The following is a 21,621-nucleotide window of genomic DNA, read 5'->3' as shown; positions in this document are numbered from 1 at the left end:
TAAGATAGCACTACACCCTGTCGTCATGGATAAGATAGCACTACACCCTGTCATGTATAAGATAGCACGACACCCTGTTGTCATGTATAATATAGCACTACACCCTGTTGTCATGTATAATATAGGACTACACCCTGTTGTCATGTATAATATAGCACTACACCCTGTTGTCATGTATAAGATAGCACTACACCCTGTTGTCATGTATAAGATAGCACTACACCCTGTTGTCATGGATAAGATAGCACTACACCCTGTTGTCATGTATAAGATAGCACTACACCCTGTTGTCATGTATAAGATAGCACTACACCCCGTTGTCATGGATAAGATAGCACTACACCCTGTTGTCATGTATAAGATAGCACTACACCCTGTTGTCATGTATAAGATAGCACTACACCCTGTTGTCATGTATAATATAGCACTGCACCCTGTTGTCATGTATAAGATAGCACGACACCCTGTTGTCATGTATAATATAGCACTACACCCTGTTGTCATGTTTAATATAGCACTGCACCCCATTGTCATGGATAAGATAGCACTACACCCCGTTATGTATAATATAGCACTACACCCTGTTGTCAAGGATAAGATAGCACTACACCCTGTCGTCATGTACAAGATACCACTACAGCCTGTCATGTATAAGATAGCACTACACCCTGTTGTCATGTATAAGATAGCACTACACCCTGTCGTCATGTATAATATAGCACTACAGCCTGTCATGTATAAGATAGCACTACACCCTGTCATGTATAATATAGCACTACAGCCTGTCGTCATGTATAAGATAGCACTACACCCTGTTGTCATGTATAAGATAGCACTACAGCCTGTAGTCATGTATAAGAAAGCACTTCACCCTGTTGTCATGGATAAGATAGTACTACAGCCTGTTGTCATGTATAAGATAGCACTACAGCCTGTAGTCATGTATAAGATAGCACTACACCCTGTCGTCATGTATAAGGTAGCACTGCAGCCTGTAGTCATGTATAAGATAGCACTACACCCTGTTGTCATGTATAAGATAGCACTACAGCCTGTTGTCATGTATAAGATAGCACTACAGCCTGTTGTCATGTATAAGATAGCACTACATCCTGTTGTCATGTATAAGATAGCACTACACCCTGTCATCATGGATAATATAGCACTACACCCTGTCGTTATGTATAAGATAGCACTACACCCTGTCGTCATGCCTAAGATAGCACTACACCCTGTTGTCATGTGTAAGATAGCACTACACCCTGTTGTCATGTATAAGATAGCACTACACCCCGTTGTCATGTATAAGATAGCACTACACCCTGTTGTCATGTATAAGATAGCACTACATCCTGTTGTCATGTATAAGATAGCACTACACCCTGTCGTTATGTATAAGATAGCACTACAGCCTGTTGTCATGTATAAGATAGCACTACATCCTGTTGTCATGTATAAGATAGCACTACACCCTGTCATCATGGATAATATAGCACGACACCCTGTCGTCATGTCTAAGATAGCACTACACCCTGTCGTCATGTGTAAGATAGCACTACACCCTGTTATGTATAAGATAGCACTACACCCCGTTGTCATGTATAAGATAGCACTACACCCTGCCGTCATGGATAAGATAGCACTACACCCTGCCGTCATGGATAAGATAGCACTACACCCTGTCGTCATGTATAAGATAGCACTACACCCTGTTGTCATGTATAAGATAGCACTGCACCCTGTCGTCATAGATAAGATAGCACTACACCCTGTCGTCATGGATAAGATAGCACTACACCCTGTCATGTATAAGATAGCACTACACCCTGTCGTCATGGATAAGATAGCACTACACCCTGTTGTCATGTATAATATAGCACTACACCCTGTTGTCATGTATAATATAGGACTACACCCTGTTGTCATGTATAAGATAGCACTACACCCTGTTGTCATGTATAAGATAGCACTACACCCTGTTGTCATGTATAAGATAGCACTACACCCTGTTGTCATGTATAAGATAGCACTACACCCTGTTGTCATGTATAAGATAGCACTACACCCCGTTGTCATGGATAAGATAGCACTACACCCTGTTGTCATGTATAAGATAGCACTACACCCTGTTATGTATAATATAGCACTGCACCCTGTTGTCATGTATAATATAGCACTGCACCCCATTGTCATGGATAAGATAGCACTACACCCTGTTGTCATGTATAAGATAGCACTACACCCTGTTGTCATGTATAAGATAGCACTCCACCCTGTTATGTATAAGATAGCACGACACCCTGTTGTCATGTATAATATAGCACTACACCCTGTTGTCATGTTTAATATAGCACTGCACCCCATTGTCATGGATAAGATAGCACTACACCCCGTTATGTATAATATAGCACTACACCCTGTTGTCAAGGATAAGATAGCACTACACCCTGTCGTCATGTACAAGATACCACTACAGCCTGTCATGTATAAGATAGCACTACACCCTGTTGTCATGTATAAGATAGCACTACAGCCTGTTGTCATGTATAAGATAGCACTACAGCCTGTTGTCATGTATAAGATAGCACTACATCCTGTTGTCATGTATAAGATAGCACTACACCCTGTCATCATGGATAATATAGCACTACACCCTGTCGTTATGTATAAGATAGCACTACATCCTGTTGTCATGTATAAGATAGCACTACATCCTGTTGTCATGTATAAGATAGCACTACACCCTGTCGTTATGTATAAGATAGCACTACAGCCTGTTGTCATGTATAAGATAGCACTACATCCTGTTGTCATGTATAAGATAGCACTACACCCTGTCATCATGGATAATATAGCATGACACCCTGTCGTCATGTCTAAGATAGCACTACACCCTGTCGTCATGTGTAAGATAGCACTACACCCTGTTATGTATAAGATAGCACTACACCCCGTTGTCATGTATAAGATAGCACTACACCCTGCCGTCATGGATAAGATAGCACTACACCCTGCCGTCATGGATAAGATAGCACTACACCCTGTCGTCATGTATAAGATAGCACTACACCCTGTTGTCATGTATAAGATAGCACTGCACCCTGTCGTCATAGATAAGATAGCACTACACCCTGTCGTCATGGATAAGATAGCACTACACCCTGTCATGTATAAGATAGCACTACACCCTGTCATCATGGATAAGATAGCACTACACCCTGTTGTCATGTATAATATAGCACTACACCCTGTTGTCATGTATAATATAGGACTACACCCTGTTGTCATGTATAAGATAGCACTACACCCTGTTGTCATGTATAAGATAGCACTACACCCTGTTGTCATGTATAAGATAGCACTACACCCTGTTGTCATGTATAAGATAGCACTACACCCTGTTGTCATGTATAAGATAGCACTACACCCCGTTGTCATGGATAAGATAGCACTACACCCTGTTGTCATGTATAAGATAGCACTACACCCTGTTATGTATAATATAGCACTGCACCCTGTTGTCATGTATAATATAGCACTGCACCCCATTGTCATGGATAAGATAGCACTACACCCTGTTGTCATGTATAAGATAGCACTACACCCTGTTGTCATGTATAAGATAGCACTCCACCCTGTTATGTATAAGATAGCACGACACCCTGTTGTCATGTATAATATAGCACTACACCCTGTTGTCATGTTTAATATAGCACTGCACCCCATTGTCATGGATAAGATAGCACTACACCCCGTTATGTATAATATAACACTACACCCTGTTGTCAAGGATAAGATAGCACTACACCCTGTCGTCATGTACAAGATACCACTACAGCCTGTCATGTATAAGATAGCACTACACCCTGTTGTCATGTATAAGATAGCACTACACCCTGTCGTCATGTATAATATAGCACTACAGCCTGTCATGTATAAGATAGCACTACACCCTGTCATGTATAAGATAGCACTACACCCTGTTGTCATGTATAAGATAGCACTACAGCCTGTAGTCATGTATAAGAAAGCACTACACCCTGTTGTCATGGATAAGATAGCACTACAGCCTGTTGTCATGTATAAGATAGCACTACAGCCTGTAGTCATGTATAAGATAGCACTACACCCTGTCGTCATGTATAAGATAGCACTACAGCCTGTCGCCATGTATAAGATAGCACTACACCCTGTCGTCATATATAATATAGCACTACAGCCTGTCGTCATGTATAAGATAGCACTACAGCCTGTTGTCATGTATAAGATAGCACTACAGCCTGTCGCCATGTATAAGATAGCACTACACCCTGTCGTCATATATAATATAGCACTACAGCCTGTCGTCATGTGTAAGATAGCACTACACCCTGTTGTCATGTATAAGATAGCACTACAGCCTGTAGTCATGGAGAAGAAAGCACTACACCCTGTTGTCATGGATAAGATAGCACTACAGCCTGTTATGTATAAGATAGCACTACAGCCTGTTGTCATGTATAAGATAGCACTACAGCCTGTTGTCATGTATAAGATAGCACTACAGCCTGTTGTCATGTATAAGATAGCACTACAGCCTGTTGTCATGTATAAGATAGCACTACACCCTGTTGTCATGTATAAGATAGCACTACACCATGTCATGTATAAGATAGCACTACACCCTGTTATGTATAAGATAGCACTACAGCCTGTTGTCATGTATAAGATAGCACTACACCCTGTCGTCATGTATAGGATAGCACTACAGCCTGTATTCATGTATAAGATAGCACTACACCCTGTTGTCATGTATAAGATAGCACTACAGCCTGTTGTCATGTATAAGATAGCACAACAGCCTGTTGTCATGTATAAGATAGCACTACAGCCTGTTGTCATGTATAAGATAGCACTACACCCTGTTGTCATGTATAAGATAGCACTACACCCTGTTGTCATGTATAAGATAGCACTACACCCTGTTGTCATGTATAAGATAGCACTACAGCCTGTTGTCATGTATAAGATAGCACTACAGCCTGTTGTCATGTATAAGATAGCACTACACCCTGTTGTCATGTATAAGATAGCACTACACCCTGTTGTCATGTATAAGATAGCACTACAGCCTGTTGTCATGTATAAGATAGCACTGCAGCCTGTTGTCATGTATAAGATAGCACTACAGCCTGTTGTCATGTATAAGATAGCACTACAGCCTGTTGTCATGTATAAGATAGCACTACACCCTGTTGTCATGTATAAGATAGCACTACAGCCTGTTGTCATGTATAAGATAGCACTACAGCCTGTCATGTATAAGATAGCACTACAGCCTGTTGTCATGTATAAGATAGCACTACATCCTGTTGTCATGTATAAGATAGCACTACACCCTGTCATCATGGATAATATAGCACTACACCCTGTCGTTATGTATAAGATAGCACTACACCCTGTCGTCATGTCTAAGATAGCACTACACCCTGTCGTTATGTATAAGATAGCACTACAGCCTGTTGTCATGTATAAGATAGCACTACATCCTGTTGTCATGTCTAAGATAGCACTACACCCTGTCGTTATGTATAATATAGCACTACACCCTGTCGTTATGTATAAGATAGCACGACACCCTGTTGTCATGTATAATATAGCACTACACCCTGTTGTCATGTATAATATAGGACTACACCCTGTTGTCATGTATAAGATAGCACTACACCCTGTTGTCATGGATAAGATAGCACTACACCCTGTTGTCATGTATAAGATAGCACTACACCCTGTTGTCATGTATAAGATAGCACTACACCCCGTTGTCATGGATAAGATAGCACTACACCCTGTTGTCATGTATAAGATAGCACTACACCCTGTTGTCATGTATAATATAGCACTGCACCCTGTTGTCATGTATAATATAGCACTGCACCCCATTGTCATGGATAAGATAGCACTACACCCTGTTGTCATGTATAAGATAGCACTACACCCTGTTGTCATGTATAAGATAGCACTCCACCCTGTTGTCATGTATAAGATAGCATGACACCCTGTTGTCATGTATAATATAGCACTACACCCTGTTGTCATGTTTAATATAGCACTGCACCCCATTGTCATGGATAAGATAGCACTACACCCCGTTATGTATAATATAGCACTACACCCTGTCGTCATGTACAAGATACCACTACAGCCTGTCATGTATAAGATAGCACTACACCCTGTTGTCACGTATAAGATAGCACTACACCCTGTCGTCATGTATAATATAGCACTACAGCCTGTCATGTATAAGATAGCACTACACCCTGTCGTCATGTATAATATAGCACTACAGCCTGTCGTCATGTATAAGAAAGCACTACACCCTGTTGTCATGGATAAGATAGCACTACAGCCTGTTGTCATGTATAAGATAGCACTACAGCCTGTAGTCATGTATAAGATAGCACTACACCCTGTTGTCATGTATAAGATAGCACTACAGCCTGTAGTCATGTATAAGAAAGCACTACACCCTGTTGTCATGGATAAGATAGCACTACACCCTGTCGTCATGTATAAGATAGCACTGCAGCCTGTAGTCATGTATAAGATAGCACTACACCCTGTTGTCATGTATAAGATAGCACTACAGCCTGTTGTCATGTATAAGATAGCACTACAGCCTGTCATCATGTATAAGATAGCACTACACCCTGTCGTCATATATAATATAGCACTACAGCCTGTCGTCATGTATAAGATAGCACTACACCCTGTTGTCATGTATAAGATAGCACTACAGCCTGTAGTCATGTATAAGAAAGCACTACACCCTGTTGTCATGGATAAGATAGCACTACAGCCTGTTATGTATAAGATAGCACTACAGCCTGTTGTCATGTATAAGATAGCACTACAGCCTGTTGTCATGTATAAGATAGCACTACAGCCTGTTGTCATGTATAAGATAGCACTACAGCCTGTTGTCATGTATAAGATAGCACTACACCCTGTTGTCATGTATAAGATAGCACGACACCCTGTTATGTATAAGATAGCACTACAGCCTGTTGTCATGTATAAGATAGCACTACACCCTGTCGTCATGTATAGGATAGCACTACAGCCTGTATTCATGTATAAGATAGCACTACACCCTGTTGTCATGTATAAGATAGCACAACAGCCTGTTGTCATGTATAAGATAGCACAACAGCCTGTTGTCATGTATAAGATAGCACTACAGCCTGTTGTCATGTATAAGATAGCACTACAGCCTGTTGTCATGTATAAGATAGCACTACAGCCTGTTGTCATGTATAAGATAGCACTACCGCCTGTTGTCATGTATAAGATAGCACTACACCCTGTTGTCATGTATAAGATAGCACTACACCCTGTTATGTATAAGATAGCACTACAGCCTGTTGTCATGTATAAGATAGCACTACACCCTGTCGTCATGTATAGGATAGCACGACAGCCTGTATTCATGTATAAGATAGTACTACACCCTGTTGTCATGTATAAGATAGCACAACAGCCTGTTGTCATGTATAAGATAGCACAACAGCCTGTTGTCATGTATAAGATAGCACTACAGCCTGTTGTCATGTATAAGATAGCACTACACCCTGTTGTCATGTATAAGATAGCACTACATCCTGTTGTCATGTATAAGATAGCACTACACCCTGTCATCATGGATAATATAGCACTACACCCTGTCGTTATGTATAAGATAGCACTACACCCTGTCGTCATGCCTAAGATAGCACTACACCCTGTTGTCATGTGTAAGATAGCACTACACCCTGTTGTCATGTATAAGATAGCACTACACCCCGTTGTCATGTATAAGATAGCACTACACCCTGTTGTCATGTATAAGATAGCACTACACCCTGCCGTCATGGATAAGATAGCACTACACCCTGTCGTCATGTATAAGATAGCACTACACCCTGTTGTCATGTATAAGATAGCACTACACCCTGTCGTCATGGATAAGATAGCACTACACCCTGTCATGTATAAGATAGCACGACACCCTGTTGTCATGTATAATATAGCACTACACCCTGTTGTCATGTATAATATAGGACTACACCCTGTTGTCATGTATAATATAGCACTACACCCTGTTGTCATGTATAAGATAGCACTACACCCTGTTGTCATGTATAAGATAGCACTACACCCTGTTGTCATGGATAAGATAGCACTACACCCTGTTGTCATGTATAAGATAGCACTACACCCTGTTGTCATGTATAAGATAGCACTACACCCCGTTGTCATGGATAAGATAGCACTACACCCTGTTGTCATGTATAAGATAGCACTACACCCTGTTGTCATGTATAATATAGCACTGCACCCTGTTGTCATGTATAATATAGCACTGCACCCCATTGTCATGGATAAGATAGCACTACACCCTGTTGTCATGTATAAGATAGCACTACACCCTGTTGTCATGTATAAGATAGCACTCCACCCTGTTGTCATGTATAAGATAGCACGACACCCTGTTGTCATGTATAATATAGCACTACACCCTGTTGTCATGTTTAATATAGCACTGCACCCCATTGTCATGGATAAGATAGCACTACACCCCGTTATGTATAATATAGCACTACACCCTGTTGTCAAGGATAAGATAGCACTACACCCTGTCGTCATGTACAAGATACCACTACAGCCTGTCATGTATAAGATAGCACTACACCCTGTTGTCATGTATAAGATAGCACTACACCCTGTCGTCATGTATAATATAGCACTACAGCCTGTCATGTATAAGATAGCACTACACCCTGTCATGTATAATATAGCACTACAGCCTGTCGTCATGTATAAGATAGCACTACACCCTGTTGTCATGTATAAGATAGCACTACAGCCTGTAGTCATGTATAAGAAAGCACTTCACCCTGTTGTCATGGATAAGATAGTACTACAGCCTGTTGTCATGTATAAGATAGCACTACAGCCTGTAGTCATGTATAAGATAGCACTACACCCTGTCGTCATGTATAAGGTAGCACTGCAGCCTGTAGTCATGTATAAGATAGCACTACATCCTGTTGTCATGTATAAGATAGCACTACAGCCTGTTGTCATGTATAAGATAGCACTACAGCCTGTTGTCATGTATAAGATAGCACTACATCCTGTTGTCATGTATAAGATAGCACTACACCCTGTCATCATGGATAATATAGCACTACACCCTGTCGTTATGTATAAGATAGCACTACACCCTGTCGTCATGCCTAAGATAGCACTACACCCTGTTGTCATGTGTAAGATAGCACTACACCCTGTTGTCATGTATAAGATAGCACTACACCCCGTTGTCATGTATAAGATAGCACTACACCCTGTTGTCATGTATAAGATAGCACTACACCCTGCCGTCATGGATAAGATAGCACTACACCCTGTCGTCATGTATAAGATAGCACTACACCCTGTTGTCATGTATAAGATAGCACTGCACCCTGTCGTCATAGATAAGATAGCACTACACCCTGTCGTCATGGATAAGATAGCACTACACCCTGTCATGTATAAGATAGCACGACACCCTGTTGTCATGTATAATATAGCACTACACCCTGTTGTCATGTATAATATAGGACTACACCCTGTTGTCATGTATAATATAGCACTACACCCTGTTGTCATGTATAAGATAGCACTACACCCTGTTGTCATGTATAAGATAGCACTACACCCTGTTGTCATGGATAAGATAGCACTACACCCTGTTGTCATGTATAAGATAGCACTACACCCTGTTGTCATGTATAAGATAGCACTACACCCCGTTGTCATGGATAAGATAGCACTACACCCTGTTGTCATGTATAAGATAGCACTACACCCTGTTGTCATGTATAATATAGCACTGCACCCTGTTGTCATGTATAATATAGCACTGCACCCCATTGTCATGGATAAGATAGCACTACACCCTGTTGTCATGTATAAGATAGCACTACACCCTGTTGTCATGTATAAGATAGCACTCCACCCTGTTGTCATGTATAAGATAGCACTCCACCCTGTTGTCATGTATAAGATAGCACGACACCCTGTTGTCATGTATAATATAGCACTACACCCTGTTGTCATGTTTAATATAGCACTGCACCCCATTGTCATGGATAAGATAGCACTACACCCCGTTATGTATAATATAGCACTACACCCTGTTGTCAAGGATAAGATAGCACTACACCCTGTCGTCATGTATAATATAGCACTACAGCCTGTCATGTATAAGATAGCACTACACCCTGTCATGTATAATATAGCACTACAGCCTGTCGTCATGTATAAGATAGCACTACACCCTGTTGTCATGTATAAGATAGCACTACAGCCTGTAGTCATGTATAAGAAAACACTTCACCCTGTTGTCATGGATAAGATAGCACTACAGCCTGTTGTCATGTATAAGATAGCACTACAGCCTGTAGTCATGTATAAGATAGCACTACACCCTGTCGTCATGTATAAGATAGCACTGCAGCCTGTAGTCATGTATAAGATAGCACTACACCCTGTTGTCATGTATAAGATAGCACTACAGCCTGTTGTCATGTATAAGATAGCACTACAGCCTGTCGTCATGTATAAGATAGCACTACACCCTGTCGTCATATATAATATAGCACTACAGCCTGTCGTCATGTATAAGATAGCACTACACCCTGTTGTCATGTATAAGATAGCACTACAGCCTGTAGTCATGTATAAGAAAGCACTACACCCTGTTGTCATGGATAAGATAGCACTACAGCCTGTTATGTATAAGATAGCACTACAGCCTGTTATGTATAAGATAGCACTACAGCCTGTTGTCATGTATAAGATAGCACTACAGCCTGTCATGTATAAGATAGCACTACAGCCTGTTGTCATGTATAAGATAGCACTACACCCTGTTGTCATGTATAAGATAGCACTACAGCCTGTTGTCATGTATAAGATAGCACTACAGCCTGTTGTCATGTATAAGATAGCACTGCAGCCTGTTGTCATGTATAAGATAGCTACACCCTGTTGTCATGTATAAGATAGCACTACACCCTGTCGTTATGTATAAGATAGCACTACACCCTGTCGTTATGTATAAGATAGCACTACACCCTGTAGTCATGTATAAGATAGCACTACACCCTGTCGTTATGTATAAGATAGCACTACACCCTGTTGTCACGTATAAGATAGCACTATACCCTGTCATCATGTATAAGATAGCACTACACCCTGTTGTCATGTATAAGATAGCACTACACCCTGTCGTCATGTATAAGATAGCACTACACCCTGCTGTCATGTATAAGATAGCACTACACCCTGTCATCATGTATTAGATAGCACTACACCCTGTCATCATGTATTAGATAGCACTACACCCTGTTGTCATGTATAAGATAGCACTACACCCTGTCGTCATGTATAAGATAGCACTACACCCTGTTATGTATAAGATAGCACTACACCCTGTTATGTATAAGATAGCACTACACCCTGTCATCATGGATAATATAGCACTACACCCTGTCGTTATGTATAAGATAGCACGACACCCTGTCGTCATGTCTAAGATAGCACTACACCCTGTTGTCATGTGTAAGATAGCACTACACCCTGTTGTCATGTATAAGATAGCACTACACCCCGTTGTCATGTATAAGATAGCACTACACCCTGTTGTCATGGATAAGATAGCACTACACCCTGCCGTCATGGATAAGATAGCACTACACCCTGCCGTCATGGATAAGATAGCACTACACCCTGTCGTCATGTATAAGATAGCACTACACCCTGTTGTCATGTATAAGATAGCACTGCACCCTGTCGTCATAGATAAGATAGCACTACACCCTGTCGTCATGGATAAGATAGCACTGCACCCTGTCATGTATAAGATAGCACGACACCCTGTTGTCATGTATAATATAGCACTACACCCTGTTGTCATGTATAATATAGGACTACACCCTGTTGTCATGTATAATATAGCACTATACCCTGTTGTCATGTATAAGATAGCACTACACCCTGTTGTCATGGATAAGATAGCACTACACCCTGTTGTCATGTATAAGATAGCACTACACCCTGTTGTCATGTATAAGATAGCACTACACCCTGTTGTCATGTATAATATAGCACTGCACCCTGTTGTCATGTATAATATAGGACTACACCCTGTTGTCATGTATAAGATAGCACTACACCCTGTTGTCATGTATAAGATAGCACTACACCCTGTTGTCATGTATAAGATAGCACTACACCCTGTTGTCATGTATAAGATAGCACTACACCCTGTTGTCATGTATAAGATAGCACTACACCCTGTTGTCATGTATAAGATAGCACTACACCCTGTTGTCATGTATAAGATAGCACTACACCCCGTTGTCATGTATAAGATAGCACTGCACCCTGTTGTCATGTATAATATAGCACTGCACCCTGTTGTCATGTATAATATAGCACTGCACCCCGTTGTCATGGATAAGATAGCACTACACCCTGTTGTCATGTATAATATAGCACTGCACCCTGTTGTCATGTATAATATAGCACTGCACCCTGTTGTCATGTATAAGATAGCACTACACCCCGTTGTCATGTATAAGATAGCACTACACCCTGTTGTCATGTATAAGATAGCACTACACCCCGTTGTCATGTATAAGATAGCACTACACCCTGTTGTCATGTATAAGATAGCACTCCACCCTGTTGTCATGTATAAGATAGCACTACACCCTGTTGTCATGTATAAGATAGCACTACACCCTGTTGTCATGTATAATATAGCACTACACCCTGTTGTCATGTATAATATAGCACTACACCCTGTTGTCATGTATAAGATAGCGCTACAGCCTGTTGTCATGTATAAGATAGCACTACACCCTGTTGTCATGTATAATATAGCACTGCACCCTGTTGTCATGTATAATATAGCACTGCACCCTGTTGTCATGTATAAGATAGCACTACACCCTGTTATGTATAATATAGCACTGCACCCTGTTGTCATGTATAAGATAGCACTACACCCTGTTGTCATGGATAATATAGCACTACACCCTGTTGTCATGGATAATATAGCACGACACCCTGTTGTCATGTATAATATAGCACGACACCCTGTTGTCATGTATAATATAGCACTACACCCTGTTGTCATGTATAATATAGCACTACACCCTGTTGTCATGTATAATATAGCACTGCACCCTGTTGTCATGTATAAGATAGCACTACACCCTGTTGTCATGTATAAGATAGCACTACAGCCTGTCGTCATGTATAAGATAGCACTACACCCTGTTGTCATGTATAATATAGCACTACACCCTGTTGTCATGTATAAGATAGCACTACACCCTGTTGTCATGTATAATATAGCACTACACCCTGTTGTCATGTATAATATAGCACCACACCCTGTTGTCATGTATAATATAGCACTACACCGTGTTGTCATGTATAAGATAGCACTACACCCTGTTGTCATGTATAAGATAGCACTACACCCTGTTGTCATGTATAATATAGCACTACACCCTGTTATGTATAATATAGCACTACACCCTGTTGTCATGTATAATATAGCACTACACCGTGTTGTCATGTATAATATAGCACTACACCCTGTTGTCATGTATAATATAGCACTACACCCTGTTGTCATGTATAATATAGCACTACACCCTGTTGTCATGTATAATATAGCACTACACCCTGTTGTCATGTATAACATAGCACTACACCCTGTTGTCATGTATAATATAGCACTACACCCTGTTGTCATGTATAATATAGCACTACACCCTGTTGTCATGTATAATATAGCACTACACCCTGTCGTCATGTATAATATAGCACTACACCCTGTCGTCATGTATAATATAGCACTACACCCTGTTGTCATGTATAATATAGCACTACACCCTGTCGTCATGTATAATATAGCACTACACCCTGTTGTCATGTATAATATAGCACTACACCCTGTTGTCATGTATAATATAGCACTACACCCTGTTGTCATGTATAATATAGCACTACATCCTGTTGTCATGTATAAGATAGCACTGCACCCCATTGTCATGGATAAGATAGCACTACACCCTGTTGTCATGTATAATATAGCACTACACCCTGTTGTCATGTATAATATAGCACTACACCCTGTTGTCATGTATAATATAGCACTACATCCTGTTGTCATGTATAAGATAGCACTGCACCCCATTGTCATGGATAAGATAGCACTACACCCTGTTGTCATGTATAATATAGCACTACACCCTGTTGTCATGTATAATATAGCACTACACCCTGTTGTCATGTATAATATAGCACTACATCCTGTTGTCATGTATAAGATAGCACTGCACCCCATTGTCATGGATAAGATAGCACTACACCCTGTTGTCATGTATAAGATAGCAGAGATAAGATAACGGTTGCAGAGAAAATCATATTTATTCTGTGCGGACAAACAGACAAACGGACTCAAATGCAATACCCTCTCCTCAGGCGAGGGTAAAAATGCAATTACCGGCACATTTCTAAACATTTTTAAAATTAAACTTTATATATGCAATCGACATTGTGGGACACGTGAAATATGTAACGATTTTTTTTTTGATCCCCGGTTCATGCCCTACGGGGTGGGGATTTGGGGTCACATGAGAAGATTTTTCTTTTCACTAAAAATTTGATATTTGGGAACGTTTTGCTATCTTTTAATTTTGCTTTAAGTGGGAAGTGTGGGGATTTGGGATGCTGCACCATCGACCACTCTAGTCCTGTTTTTATTTTCTTGTTGTTGCACTTTCATCTCATCCATGTATTGCGTCATCAGCTTTCAACCCTTTAGACTTTCATTTGTGGCTTGCCCTTGCCTCTGCTGCTTAATTATATAAGTAATTCGATAAACTAGTGAGGTACTAGTGAGGTACCCGTGCTATGCACTGGTTGGAGACCAGAAGCAAACAGACAATGCAGAAACGGCGAATGCTAAAGCATGAAACTAATAAATTCCACATTACTGTAGCACCTTCAGTCGCATGTCAGACATGGACAGCAAGTTTGTGAAGGACTTCCATGAAAAAAACGTACCCGTTCACAAAGAAACAGGTACGTTTGTTCCATACCCATTACCCAGTCAATGGCGAATATGCATATGGCGATCCGCGAATTCACGTTTAGAAAGTAGAAACCATCATGGCATTTCGTCATTCACTTGAACTCGATATCTCTTTTTTCATTCCAAACAGCATAACTCCAATCACAAATTAAATAATATTAATATAAAAAATAAACTTTTAACAACATTCGTGACATAAACAAATATTTAAATCCTGATGTGAAGTTCCGTACGGTTGGGTGAACACAATTACGGATTCAAAATCGTAATTGTATTCACTCAATTCCAATCATCAATTGACACTTTAACAAAACGATTAACATGATTAACGTTTAACGATTTAACATTACAAATGAATGACAGTTGTATTGGGATATGATCAAACCCGGGCATTGCCGTTATCTGTCCACTTCCGGATTCGCTGTAGGTTCGTAATTCTCATCAAAATCTAAACAGTATTTGTAGAATTTCAATAAAAGCCACATCACTGTTCATATCGGTAAATATTATTCCATCGTGTTTGGAAAAACTGGAAAATTGGAAAAGCAATATAGCCTATTTTACTCCCAGGGGTCCCAGGAATACCCACCCAAAATATCGTTGCGATCGGTTGAGCTGTTTTTGTGGTACCTTCGAACGGACAGACAGACATTTGGTGAATTATAGTAAGAGGAACAGGATTAAATAATTCAATTGATATATGTGGGGAAATTACATGAAAATTACATCATATGTGTGGGAAAATTACCTGCTCAGTCGGGATTGCCCAGTTAGCTCAGATGTTAGAGCATTGGTACGGTTTTCCAGAGGACTTGGGTTTGATTCCTGGTCTGGGCATGTAATTTTTCCCACATATATCAATTTAAGTATTTAAACATGTTCATTAATCTCGTTGCTTCACGACGCCCCCAAGTGGTGTTTATGATAGATGACATGGATTTGTCCCTCCATTGGAGGAAAAACCCCTCGTGTTCAGGCCGTTGGTGCTCCTATGGTTGGCAGCTAGTGCTCCGGAAGCATTGATAGAAAGAGAGTGGCAATCATATGTGTGGGAAAAATTGCACGCTCAGTCAGGGTCGCCCAGATAGCTCAGATGGCAGAGCACTGGTATGGTTCACCAGAGGACCTGGGTTCGATTCCTGGTCTGGGCATGTAATTTTCCCACGTACATCAATTTAATTATATAAGTCAAAGTTGATCAACCTATGTCATTACAACTTTCTTTCCTGAGTACTGTTTCTGTCAGGCTGTATATTACATTTTTGTGTCGTTTCGCTGTGAGGGATTTTGGCCTGATTTTATGAAATTCTTACATTTATTAGAACGCACACATACAATTAGTAAATGCTTGGTGTGCATAAAACATAAAGGCTGAGGTTTGACATTGCAACCACTCTGTGATCTCATGTAGACTACCTTGTAGTCAAAACGTCAGACTGGACTCTTTATTTGCCATATTAGATACAGTGCTTCATGTTGTGAATGTCTCGGATGAGTTAAACTTTGAGCTCACAAGGAAAAATATAAAATGAAAATTAGTACAGGACTATACTGTATTCACTCTCAGCATAAAAAAATATGTGAAGCTGAAATAAAAAAAAACCATGAAGCTCAAGTTTTTATCCGCATGCACATATAGATAATTACCCTATTTTTTTATTACAGTATAATGAATTTTCACTGGCAACTGGCGCTACTACGCATTGTTTTTACAACAGAAGTGATTGTTTTTATAAAGGTAGCAATACCAACAAACCTACACAAATGTTAATATACACCTAACTTAGGTATCGTCTCCCCCATCCTCGGGTAATTCTTATTGCAAAAAAACAACCTGGACTTCTTGGAAGAGAAACACATTGGTGCGAGTCAGCATCTACCGCGTGTGCATTTCTAGTTTGTTTCGTAATCTGATATTAATTTTGATAAACAATTCTCCTACCACCTGGGCTGACTGTCAACCTGCAGGTGTGCTGAACATTTTGACATGCACCTGCATGCCCGCTCTCGATGGCATGTTCAAACTCACCGTTGCTTGAGCTGATTTGCACGACGTCAGCCGATTCAAACAAAAACTGTGGGTGAAGCATCTGGAGCAAGGAATTTAGGAGATGATAAGGCAAAAGTTGGCTTTTGAGAGATTCAGGGGGTAGCATGGAAGAGATTCGGAGAGGGACCTGAACAGTGATAAAGTCATGGCAGTACAATTAAGACCGAGTTATCCAGAGAGGAGTTGCCATATCCGGTTTTCAGAGTTGGTTCATTTGGCAATCACAGTGCGAGGTCGTGGTCACAGTGCTTCACCAGCATTTCCGTTTCTCTTCAAGGGTCATGAAGGCTTTAAGTGCTCTTGGGGCTTTCTCTCCTGGACTCACTACACCACCCTGTGTGACGTTGACGTCCTCAAGCGTCCTGCACTGTTTCTGTGAGACTGCCGTCACTGCATTGGCTCTTGGCCTTGAATGCCTGCGGGCTTTCCTGCCTGAGCATTCACTGTGCTGCTCTGCTCCCTGCCAATATCTCCTTGGACACTTGCACTACCAATGGTTGTTTCTTTGCCATAGATCCTGCAAGTGATAATCAGGTGAAACGGTTACCTCCATCCTCCCACCCCATCGCTTCTGCTACCTCAGCTCTTGCACCACATGTCCTCATGCTCTCAAGACCCTTCCAAAAAGACTGACCTATCTTATTTTCCTTCTCTTCATACCTTCATCCCCAATTGATTATATTTTCAAGGGATCTTTTTGGGTTTTTGTGCTGGAAGTTGGAACTATTTAACTTGTGGTTATCATTGGTTATCAGCCCATCCACCTACGCGGCAGGTGATGGGGTTTTGCAATAACTTCTGCCTGTCTGTCTGATAACTTTTTAGCCATTTGAGCTTTTGTCATCAAATTTTCACCAAAGCTTTGCTTTATTATGAGAAGATGAAGAAGGGTAATTAATAATTAGGTCAAAGGGCAAAGTCACATTAACTAGAAATAGGCTTTATCAGCCCATCCACTGCTATGCCTTCTCATTTTTACCTATACACATTAAGGTTTGTGAAATAGCGAGATAAAGGTTAAAAATGCATCAGGAGAACGAATGAATGAACAAGAAAGAGCGGGAATAAGTGGCAGGGGAGGAGGGGAAGGAACACAGTAACCTGCAAGTAAGAGGTATAGGTTAAGTCAGGGTAATGAGCGTAGAAAAGATTGCAGGCAGGCAGGGATGGAAGGGGTGGTGGGAGGATGGGGATGACATGAGATGCTATTGTACCTTCTGCTTGAAGCCTTGGAGGGAAGAGTGGGATTGAATAACCTCAGAAAGGCTGCTCCACAAATGGAAGAAGAGGAACAAATGATAGGTGTGCCTGGATTTGGGAGTTTAACCAGGAGGGGGTTACTGGAACGGTGTGTGTGTCCTGGTCCTCTTGGAGGAGCTGGGAAGGGTATGAGGCTGAGAGTGCAGAGAGAGTTAGAGGCAGGAAAGAAAAAAAAAAAGAAGCGTGCGCCATCAACCTGCCTGAGGTGAGAGCAATAGGCCGTGTGCTTTCAGCATCATTGCCAGAGATGCCAATAATGTTGCGAGCTTGAGATTCCAAGAGACAGATGTGGTGCTAGGGTACCAGCCCATAGGGAAGACCGTGTGTGGTACAATTAGGTTCCAGATTGCACCATTTGTGGGATTAGGATAACATGTCTCTGCTCGATGTGATTGGCTGTTTGAGCTCAGAATTATAACAACTCTAGCTCGGCGTGTTGCAAACCACTACCGGAGTTGCGTGACAATAGTTTTGCTTTCCATACAACCTGTCGTAATGTCATGAAAATTAAAACCTTGCTCCATTAAGCACCATTTATGTTTCCCTCAGGTTGTAAGGCTGTTTCCCAGTATGCACAGAGGTGATTTCCTCAACATTAAATTTAGAATATTTAGCATTTTGCTATTTTCTCCTTTTTTGTTTGTATCATTCTCTAAATTTACCCGAAATAACTGTGAAGTCTTTATAATGCCTTGATCACATGACCTTAAAGCGTTGCCCCACACTCTCAATACCAGTCTTGATTACTCTTGTTTTTTTTGATGTCAGAAGTTGTTTTTCATGAAGTTTTGGGTTTTGATGTTGGAGATGTTCAAATACTAGGATAATGTCATGTGGTTGCTTTCCCTCACCTCTGGCATAAACATTGGTAATGAAATGTCTTGTCGGTGAGAAGCAGCTGATTGGAGCAAACCTTAATCGATTTTTACGGCGTAGCCCATAGGGCAAAGCCGTCTAGAACAGTGTATGTATGTATGTATGTATGTAGGTATGTATGTAGGTATGTATGTCCCCTCAAACGTACACCAATCAGAGCTGTGGATCTGGTCAAATGACAGGGGTGATGTGATGTCATTACGGCGGTACGGCGGCTGACTCCGCACACCGCCATTTTGATTCCAATTTCGTTTAGGCCGAGAATATCGTCGAACCTGTCATATATCACAATCGCCATGCTCTACCTTTACGTTTTTCATTCAGTGTGAAACACAAACAAACCGATTGTTAAAATGATCATCAAATATCGAAAGCATCAGCGTTACGTCTCTTGCAACAATGTGGTACGTATAGGCCTAAGGCTTTGTGCCTACATTTCGGACCGCTTCAGACAAATTAAGCCCAGGTTTCTTAATACAGTCGTGTATCGTTTTCATAATAGTAATAATAATAATATCGTAAATATGACAATAACACTAATCCCAATGTTGATGGATTGAAGCAGTGTATGGTTCATGAATCGATGATATGCGGTGTATGGACTAACAACCGCGGAAGTAAGGAAGTCGCCTCGGTTTTTTGATAGCAAGTTATTGTCGCGCGAATGCCCTTGGTTAATACCGTGGGATCGCGGATGGCCAAACAAACTTTAATGGAGGCGTTTATTTAATGATGGATTTGTGATTATGCAAGCATGGGAGGAAGAAGGAAGAGGAAGAAGCGGCGAGCTCTTACCTGACGCGATCTCACCGGCAGCTCCGATCCAAAGGAAATGAACTCAAACGGGAATCCGGGTTAAAATGTACAAAAAAACAATGTACATTCCGTATTATGCGGAACCCGATACAAAGGAAACGCGACGGAAGAACTAATTCTAAATTGGGACGTCCCCACACAGATTTCAAATATGAGACAAAGGGAGAATGAATAAAATAAATGACTCGTCGTATATTTGTGAATGCGAGCTTATCTGTGTCTGGCAGTGTAGCGTCGGGTCGATGCTCGAGTGCGTCATCCGACGCAGCTCCGGTTGGCGCGAACTGCCCGGTCCTTGGCGTGGAGCGGCGCTTGGCACACCCGCTCGTCAGCGCTCCAACGCAAGACTCGCTCGTTCGTCGTTCGCACACCAACGCAAGGAAGAGAATCGACGGCGTTCCTTCTCTCCACCGTCTTTCAAACTGCTCGTTCCTCCACCAGGTCCGAAGCAAGAGAAGGCCCAACACGAAGGGATAATCAGGAGCAAGAGGCCAAGGGAAGAGCACGAGGGAAGAGAGAGCGAAGCCCAGCAAAGAGACAGCCAAGAGACCAAAATGCTGGCGAGCGAGTCGTTATGTCACTCGTGGTGTGACGTCAGCCCTTTCTCTCTCCCAACCAGTGCCTCGTTTCTTTGTGGTCTTTCGTGCCGCCTTCTGACGTCACCGGCGCTTGCCCTTCAATCAGCGACCTGCTTTTAAGTAGTGTTTTTGTGCCTTACGCACTGATTGGCCGAATGTTCGTGCCTTCCGCACTGATTGGCCGAGGTGTCAACGGTCGGTGGCCAATCGGTGTGTTGCTTCCTTCCACCTTCCTTTCACCAATCAGTGGCCAGCTTCTTACCCCAACCAATCACACGTTCTCCTGGGCGTGGCTATTGTTTGTTGGTTCTTCCAAAGTCATTGTGGCGGCGGGGGAATTATTTAATGTGTGGTGCACTAATGGGCCTATCTAATATCTATGGGATGTATTGCCATAAGGGACTCTGGGGTGCTCACCGAGGGAACGACACACAAGGGAATTTTACCCATAATCCCTGTACTAATTAGCATGCCCCGCCCCCTCATAACAGGTACGAAGATACAAGCTTACTCCGACAGTCCGACATTCGGGCTACAGAACTTATTACATCTAGATTCCCTATCACGACAGTCGAGCACCTACCTATGCAGATCTACCTAAATCTATATATGCCCCTACCCACCGACATAACATTATATCAACCCAACCCTTGTGAGGTATAATCTAGATTACAGTAGATCTTCCCTCAGTTCTGTAAGTAAAACTTACCTCACGGATGTCGGGATTCCTCCAAATTTCTTTGTTTAATGTTATGAACAGCATTAGCGACTGTTTAAAAAGCTAAACATGTATGTTTGTGGTTTATTAATATATTACAAGCCTGGCTATGCCGCTGTTGGACTTTTGGTCTTGTTTGTTT

General features: G+C 41.5%; 1 protein-coding gene and 1 non-coding gene across 3 annotated transcripts in view; both read left to right on the top strand.

The window, feature by feature from the left end:
* Positions 1-21,621, top strand: part of LOC137432984 (uncharacterized) — a 102,297-nt gene that overhangs the window by 75,322 nt on the left and 5,354 nt on the right. The gene's annotated exons all lie outside the window — the stretch shown is intronic.
* TRNAT-GGU (transfer RNA threonine (anticodon GGU)) lies at positions 16,260-16,332 on the top strand. The gene has a single exon. It is a non-coding gene; the product is annotated as a tRNA-Thr (tRNA).

The sequence above is a fragment of the Myxine glutinosa genome, chromosome 1 (assembly GCF_964187855.1).
Source record: "Myxine glutinosa chromosome 1, kmMyxGlut1.1, whole genome shotgun sequence".
Taxonomy (NCBI): Eukaryota; Metazoa; Chordata; class Myxini; order Myxiniformes; family Myxinidae; genus Myxine; species Myxine glutinosa.
Note: the sequence above shows the minus strand (reverse complement) of the source record. Positions and strands in the feature narration are given on the sequence as shown.